General features: G+C 55.8%; 1 protein-coding gene across 1 annotated transcript in view; it reads right to left on the bottom strand.

Moving 5' to 3' along the window:
* Window positions 1–619, bottom strand: part of RNF121 (ring finger protein 121) — a 12995-nt gene extending 12376 nt beyond the window's left edge. The window contains exon 1 of the mRNA XM_019475019.1: window positions 586–619. The gene's annotated coding sequence lies outside the window, so the exon portion shown is untranslated. The remainder of the gene's footprint in view (window positions 1–585) is intronic.
* Window positions 620–6590: the final 5971 nt, after the last annotated feature.

Here is a 6590-nt window from a genome sequence, read left to right as displayed (position 1 = left end):
GGGGGGGGTGTCACGGTCTCCAGCCGGCAAAACCCACAAACCCCAGCAAATCGCTTCTCCCTGCCCTGGGCAACCCCTTTTGCATCCTGGAACAAGCGATTTCCAGACTGATGCTCTACAGGCACCCGGGGTTTCTTTGCAGCTTGTGCTGTTTTGACCAAAAACCAAGGCAGAATTAAGACCTGTAACATCCTTACACCTCGGTCTTAAGCTGAGAAGACAGTTCAAGTTGGGGGAGGGGGGGGAATCCAAACCCAACAAATATGCCAAATTCTCTGATCTTAAGTCGTCCTCTGTAAATTAATACCGAGAGAAGACCAGTCGTACTGTGCTTTTCAACAAGTGTCCGACTGAAATTGGTTTGGCTAAGGGAAAAGGAGGAATAACTAGCAAGCAGTTTAAAAGAAAAACATTAGTATTGCCTTTTAAGACAGTCCATACTTCCCCTAACAAATAACGCTGCGCAGGGAAGGCTGACCCTGTCCTCTCCCGCCATGAATAGGGGCTGTGCTGCTGGTAGCTCCGGTCGGGAGCAGGAGCTCGCTCAAGCTGTAAGCATCGGTTCACCTCGCGACACAGACTCACCTCCATCTCTCCTCCGGGGACAAGTGCGAAAGATCGACCTAGGGAGAAAGAAAAAAAAAAAACACCACCAAAGAAATCAGCCACTGAAGTTTGGGAGCAGCAGTACCAGCCTAGAACGGATAACTTATTTACTTCATCTCCCCAAACAGCGCAGACGCTGGTTTACGCCCCACACGAGCACGGCTGCACCGTGTCTACGCCGCCTGTTCACCGTAACACCGGCACGGCACCCGGCTCCTCCATCTCCTGCTGAGACCTGACCAGTGCCAACAGCAGCGGCGGAGTCAGCTGCAAAGCCGTCCCCTGAGACCCCCGGGATTGCTCTTCGAGAACTTTAAGAAGGAAAACCCTGGATTCGGAAGCTTTAAACAACAAACCCTCGACGTGCCCATCATGACACCACAGCCCAGAGCTGTCCTTCGACCCCCCGAGGCAGCGCGGGGAGAGCTGCAGAGTCCCCCTGCTCCCCCATCACCTGCAAGCACCTTTCCCCTTATGCTCCCACATTTTACTGCCGTCGAGGCTCTGCCCACCGTCCCGCGCTACGTGTACCAGAGGAGTTGGTTTAAGTCCCACGTTCACAACCCAGTCGGGCGTCTCCGGGCACAGAGGGGTGATCCCAGTGCGCGTCAGAAACAGGACAGGGAAGGGAGTCCAAAATCCCACCAGTCTGCGGGACAGGGGATGGCGTCTGCGCACCAGCAGCAAACCACCGCCAAAAAGATTTTCAGAAAGAATCACGGAAAAAGAAAAGATTTAGGACTTGCTTTGCTGACACGGCTGGAAGTTTCTCCCAAGCGTTACGGGCAGCAAAGCTTTTGCCCGACAGGAGCAACCGAGAGCGATGGGAGTTGCTGTTATTAGTGACGAGAGATGATGGGCTGGCGTAATCCGTGCTTAACGCAAGCTGAAACTGCCGGGCTGGACGCAGGGTGTTAAGGACATCCTCCGTGTGACAGGTTTAGGGGACAGAATTAACGTGACTAAGCGATTTAAAAGCCCCCCTCTGCAGAACCGCGACTCTGTGCTAACCTTCTCAGCTTGCAAGCAAGCAGCACCCAAACCTCACCCAGAGGCCGAGTCTCGCAGAATCCCCCATTTCCCCCCGTGAGATTCGGTGTGAATGCTCTCACTACGAGGCGTTTGGACTGGGGAGGGGTGGGGGGGACCTTTGACATTGCATTTCAGCTTTCTCTTGGAGCTTTATACCTTCGCATAAGAGCTGAAGAGGTCTCCAGCACCGGTCACGTCCCTGCACGGGCTCACTGGCCGGGCAGCACTCGTCCCGGCGCCAGCACAAACCCTGACACACGGCGCTGGGGATAGAATCATAGAATCATAGAATCATTGAGGTTGGAAAAGACCTCTAAGATCATCGAGTCCAACCGTCGACCCAACACCACCACCCACTAAACCATGTCCCTCAGCGCCGCATCTACTCGTCTTTTAAATACCTCCAGGGATGGGGACTCCACCACTTCCCTGGGCAGCCTGTTCCAACGTTTAACCACTCTTTCAGTAAAGACATTTTTCCTCACGTCCAATCTAAACCTCCCCTGGCACAACTTGAGGCCGTTTCCTCTCGTCCTGTCGCTTGTTCCTTGGGAGAAGAGACCGACCCCCACCTCGCTACAACCTCCTTTCAGGTGGTTGTAGAGAGCGATGAGGTCTCCCCTCAGCCTCCTCTTCTCCAGGCTAAACAACCCCAGTTCCCTCAGCCGCTCCTCATCAGACTTGTTCTCCAGACCCCTCACCAGCCTTGTTGCCCTTCTCTGGACACGCTCCAGCACCTCGACGTCCTTCTTGGAGTGAGGGGCCCAAAACTGAACACAGTGTTCGAGGTGCGGCCTCACCAGTGCCGAGTACAGGGGCACGATCACTGCCCTGCTCCTGCTGGCCACACCATTTCTGATACAGGATGCAGCAAGCGAAATCCCGCAGCTCTGACTTCGTGTCGCCTTTCCTTGGTGAGACGCAAACACAGACAAAACCTACAGCAGCTCGCCTGGGGCTGGGCACGTAAACACACGGCTTACAAAACCCCATCTGGCTGGAGACCCTCCAGCATGGCCGAGGGGCTGGAGACGGCACTTGCCCTGGCTGCCGGCTCTCCCCCCGGCAGAGCCGCAGCCGAGCGCATGGCTGGCCAGTCCCGAATGACCCGCGCCCGATGTTTAACCAGCAAGCCGGCGTGGAGCCGCAAGAAGAGAGATCGAAAACAAGTCACAGCAAGGACTTTGGTATCGCGTTTTCCTGCGCGCACCGGAGGTGTGTACACAGGAACAGGCTCCACCTCGCCCCAGCCTCCAATCACCGGGTACGGAGCCGCCGGCTCGGCTTCGACCTTTACCCCAGGGCTCTCCCGGGGGCGGCATCCGGCCTCGCCTGCCCGTGCGCAGGCTGCCATGCCACCGGCGACGCGCGGCAGATCCCTCGGGGCTGTTCCCCAAATAGGTCTCTTGCAGCCAGCGCCTCCGATCGCACCCGGGCTCGGCCGAGGACACGGGCGGCCGCCTCGCTTCCTCTGCGGCACCTAATTATACCCTGGGGCGAGAAGGCAGGGAAACGCACACGTGGCAGCAATCCGTCTGCGTGCTGTTAGACATCTGCTGTGCTTCACCCTAGAGCAACACCTGCAAGAGATTCGGTCCCCGAGGCCTTCGAGAAGCACTCCAGTACTTAGACAGACGCAAAATATAGACCTATGAAAATCCCTGTTCGAGCTCGCTGGCTTGCGTAGGAAACCGCGTGTAGGTGGTGACGATCTGACACCGGCTCCGAGAAGTGCGCTCGTATCGCCCAAATTCCCCGAGCTCTTCTGCTCCTAAAGCATCCACGTCCAGATTGATCAGTTCAGCCGCTGCTTTCCCTTCAAAAACTCGGGTACCCAATTCCTAGTTAGAACAACTGCCCTGATAAACAGTAAAAAAAAAAAAATAATAATAATTTTAAAGATGCTCTCAAGTCACTGCAAGCAGGAGAAGCTGAGAAACCCCAAGTGCTTGTTGGCCCAGCTCAGCTCCGGCGCAGGCCGATCCCCCTGCAAGCTCTGGGAAGTCACCCGGGGGCTCCCGCTGCCACCCCCCAGGAGACCCCTGCTCCCCCCAGGCTCTACCCCAGTCCTCGCTGGATGAGGACATTTTACAAGCACAGACAGCCCAGCACCTTCAAAACACATCAATTATTTTTTTTTTGCCCATACAGTGGCTTCTGGTCACTCCTCCTCTGTGCCACGCCAGCGGCCGCTCCGTCCACGCTTCGGGAACACTTCTCAGCCTCTTTCCTTCAGCGTCTTCCCCAAATCTACCAATTCTTCCAGCGAACGAGCTAAAGCCTTCTCAGCCCCAAACCCTAAGGAAATCCTGCTGGCATTTCACAGAGAAGAGGGCTTCCCCCAAAGCCAACAGCAACTGCCACGTAAGCCGTCCTCGCAGGTGCGAGAATCCGCAGCACTGGACACAGTTTTCCCTCAATTTCAGGGACTGAGCCTCACCAGATTGCCCACAGCTTACAGCTCCTGAAATAACTTTATTCAGGGGGGCCAGGACGCGACAGACGGGGCGTTCGGGCAGGGACGGAGCGATCTGATGACTGTCAGACAGGACTTGGCAGAGCAGCCACCCCAAGCTGGACCTTCCGGTTAACCCCTTCCTGATCTGCAGCACGCTCTCTTGGCAAAGAAACCTAGTTTTGGGTCTAAAAAATGAACAGCGATGGTGAATCCAAGCGCCGAGAGACGGTGCCAGGAAGCACCTGCTCTCGCTGTTAAGCGTTCGCTCTGTTTCTAGTTTGGGTTTGTCTCATTTTCACACCCGGTTCTTGGGTCCCGTCAGCCAGGCTGAAGAGCCTCTGCCCTTAAATCTCCCTTTACCAGACCAGGGAGGAGAGGGGTTCGACAAGAACCCCGAGGATGACTGAAGTACCTGAAGATACGCTCCAGCAAGCCTTCAGCACCGACCCGCTCCCCCTGCAGCCTCCTCCTCCGGGTCCAGGTTCGACAAGAACCCCGAGGATGACTGAAGTACCTGAAGATACGCTCCAGCAAGCCTTCAGCACCGACCCGCTCCCCCTGCAGCCTCCTCCTCCGGCGGACGATACCAGCACAGGACCCGCTGCGCGCGACCAACAACTTTTTTTTTTTTTAAAAATAAGGAATTAAGAATGATATATTCTGCCCTCCGCCTCCTCCATAACTCATGAACCACTCAAAAAACCCAGCCCCCTCCGGGTGGTGACTGGGAGAAACTGGATGTCTATGGCCAAAGTCTAATTCTCTCCTCGGACGTGGTACCGTGGCCTTTGGAAGAAACTCGTGCCACCCCCCCAGTTTTCAGCAGGGGCTCATTCCCCAAAGCCACCACAAACCTGTTGATCCCCATCACCGGGACGGTCAAGAGAATTACCTCCCTCTAGGAAAACGCAAAGGTTGCGGTTACCTGTAGTACAAAACCCCTAACTGCCTGTTTCTCGCAGTCCAGAAGCAGGGGGACAGGAGGATCTCCAGGCACGCGTACCAACCGCCCTGCCGCGAGCCGGTTCTAATCTCCTTACCCTCTAAACCTGGGAAGGAGGTAAGGAGAACGTCTCCGGGATGGAGAGTAAGCAGCTGCTGACTTCAGTTCCAAGCTACAGACCAGCCTACAGCTCGCGTTGTGCGGCTCCGCAGTATTTTGGCCGTCAAAAACAACGGCATCCAGCATCTGCTACGCACAGCACCGGGCAGAGGCACAAAGAGCTGAGGATCCGGGACGCCTGGGGCCTGATCTCACCTTTCCCGCAGCCCCAGCCCCTTTATTTGTTTCACATCACCCCCCAGGAACAACCTGAAATAACTGGAAGATAAATCTCAAGAGCGCCGAGAGTCCGGCCGTTCACCCGAGGCAGGTTTTGAAGAGGCAGGCTCTTGAGCGCAAGTCTGAGGAAATTTTGGAACCTCAATTCCTCGGTTTTTTTCTGCTCATAAAACAGCGCAGTAACAACCGGCAGGGAGTAGAAAGGCCCCGACTGATCAAACGCTTCGATAATTGTAAACGGAACCTTTGACGACAGCCTGAGTTACGAGTGGGCAGAGCCAAAGCCACAGGACGCTCAGCGTTTATCCCACGCGGGTGCAGCAGGCGAAACGTTAAGCTGCTTTCAGGTCTCCCACCGCGCACCAGCCCCACCGTTAACGGTTCGTCAGCAACGCGCTCAGCCCAAAGAGCTGAGCCCAAGATCTCAGGACAACACAAGCGTACGGATTTTGTCCGACGGACGCGGGTTTTGCGGAACCGCGGCACAGGGATAAGCGCAGCCTCGCGCGCACCTCCTTATCAGCTGCCTCCTTGCGACGCCCTCTCTGCCCCTCTCAGCCAGCCCCAAAAGCCGCTTCCTGACGGACCGGGAAACAGGAGTTTCACTTTTGAGGGTCAGAGGCTTCAGATCTTCCACGTTTTTACAGGGAAGAGGTTTCCCGTCTGCCGCTGGCACTGGACTAAGGCGCTCAGGAGTGCAAGAGTTTACTGTTTGCTTACTAGCTTGCTTTACGTCTCGCTTATCACGATGGAAGAGGCTCACAGGAGGATGCCAGGCTCGCTCGTTCAGAGAGGGGCTCGGGCAGCCTGGTTCCAGCGTGCACGCGTACACCTTGGCGTTCTTCAAAGCCTGTCTGGAAAAACACCTCTCTGGCATAAAAAGCCACCAGTGAACGTCTTAGAATATAACAGGCAGCAACTCAAGAGCGACCGATTCGTGGTTTAAGACATTGGGAAACTGGATTTGAGGTTGAATCCTCCTGTCACCCCGCTGTACCCGCTCTTCGGCAGCGACACACGGCGCAGGGAGGATGCACAAGCTCTCACTGCGCTTCAGGCCGACGGTCTCACCTCGCTCGCTCAGCTCAGCCGTACACGAGGGAACCTCCGCAACTTGACCCTGCCAGTAAACTCCCCAAATACAACCTTCAGCACCTGAGAATTTTTATAAAGCCAAACTACCGGTTCTTGAGGAAAAGCACTGAACTCCCC

This window comes from Aptenodytes forsteri, unplaced genomic scaffold, assembly GCF_000699145.1.
Source record: "Aptenodytes forsteri isolate BGI_AS27 unplaced genomic scaffold, ASM69914v1 Scaffold254, whole genome shotgun sequence".
NCBI classification, from domain to species: Eukaryota; Metazoa; Chordata; class Aves; order Sphenisciformes; family Spheniscidae; genus Aptenodytes; species Aptenodytes forsteri.
This window is presented reverse-complemented; position numbering and strand designations above follow the sequence as displayed.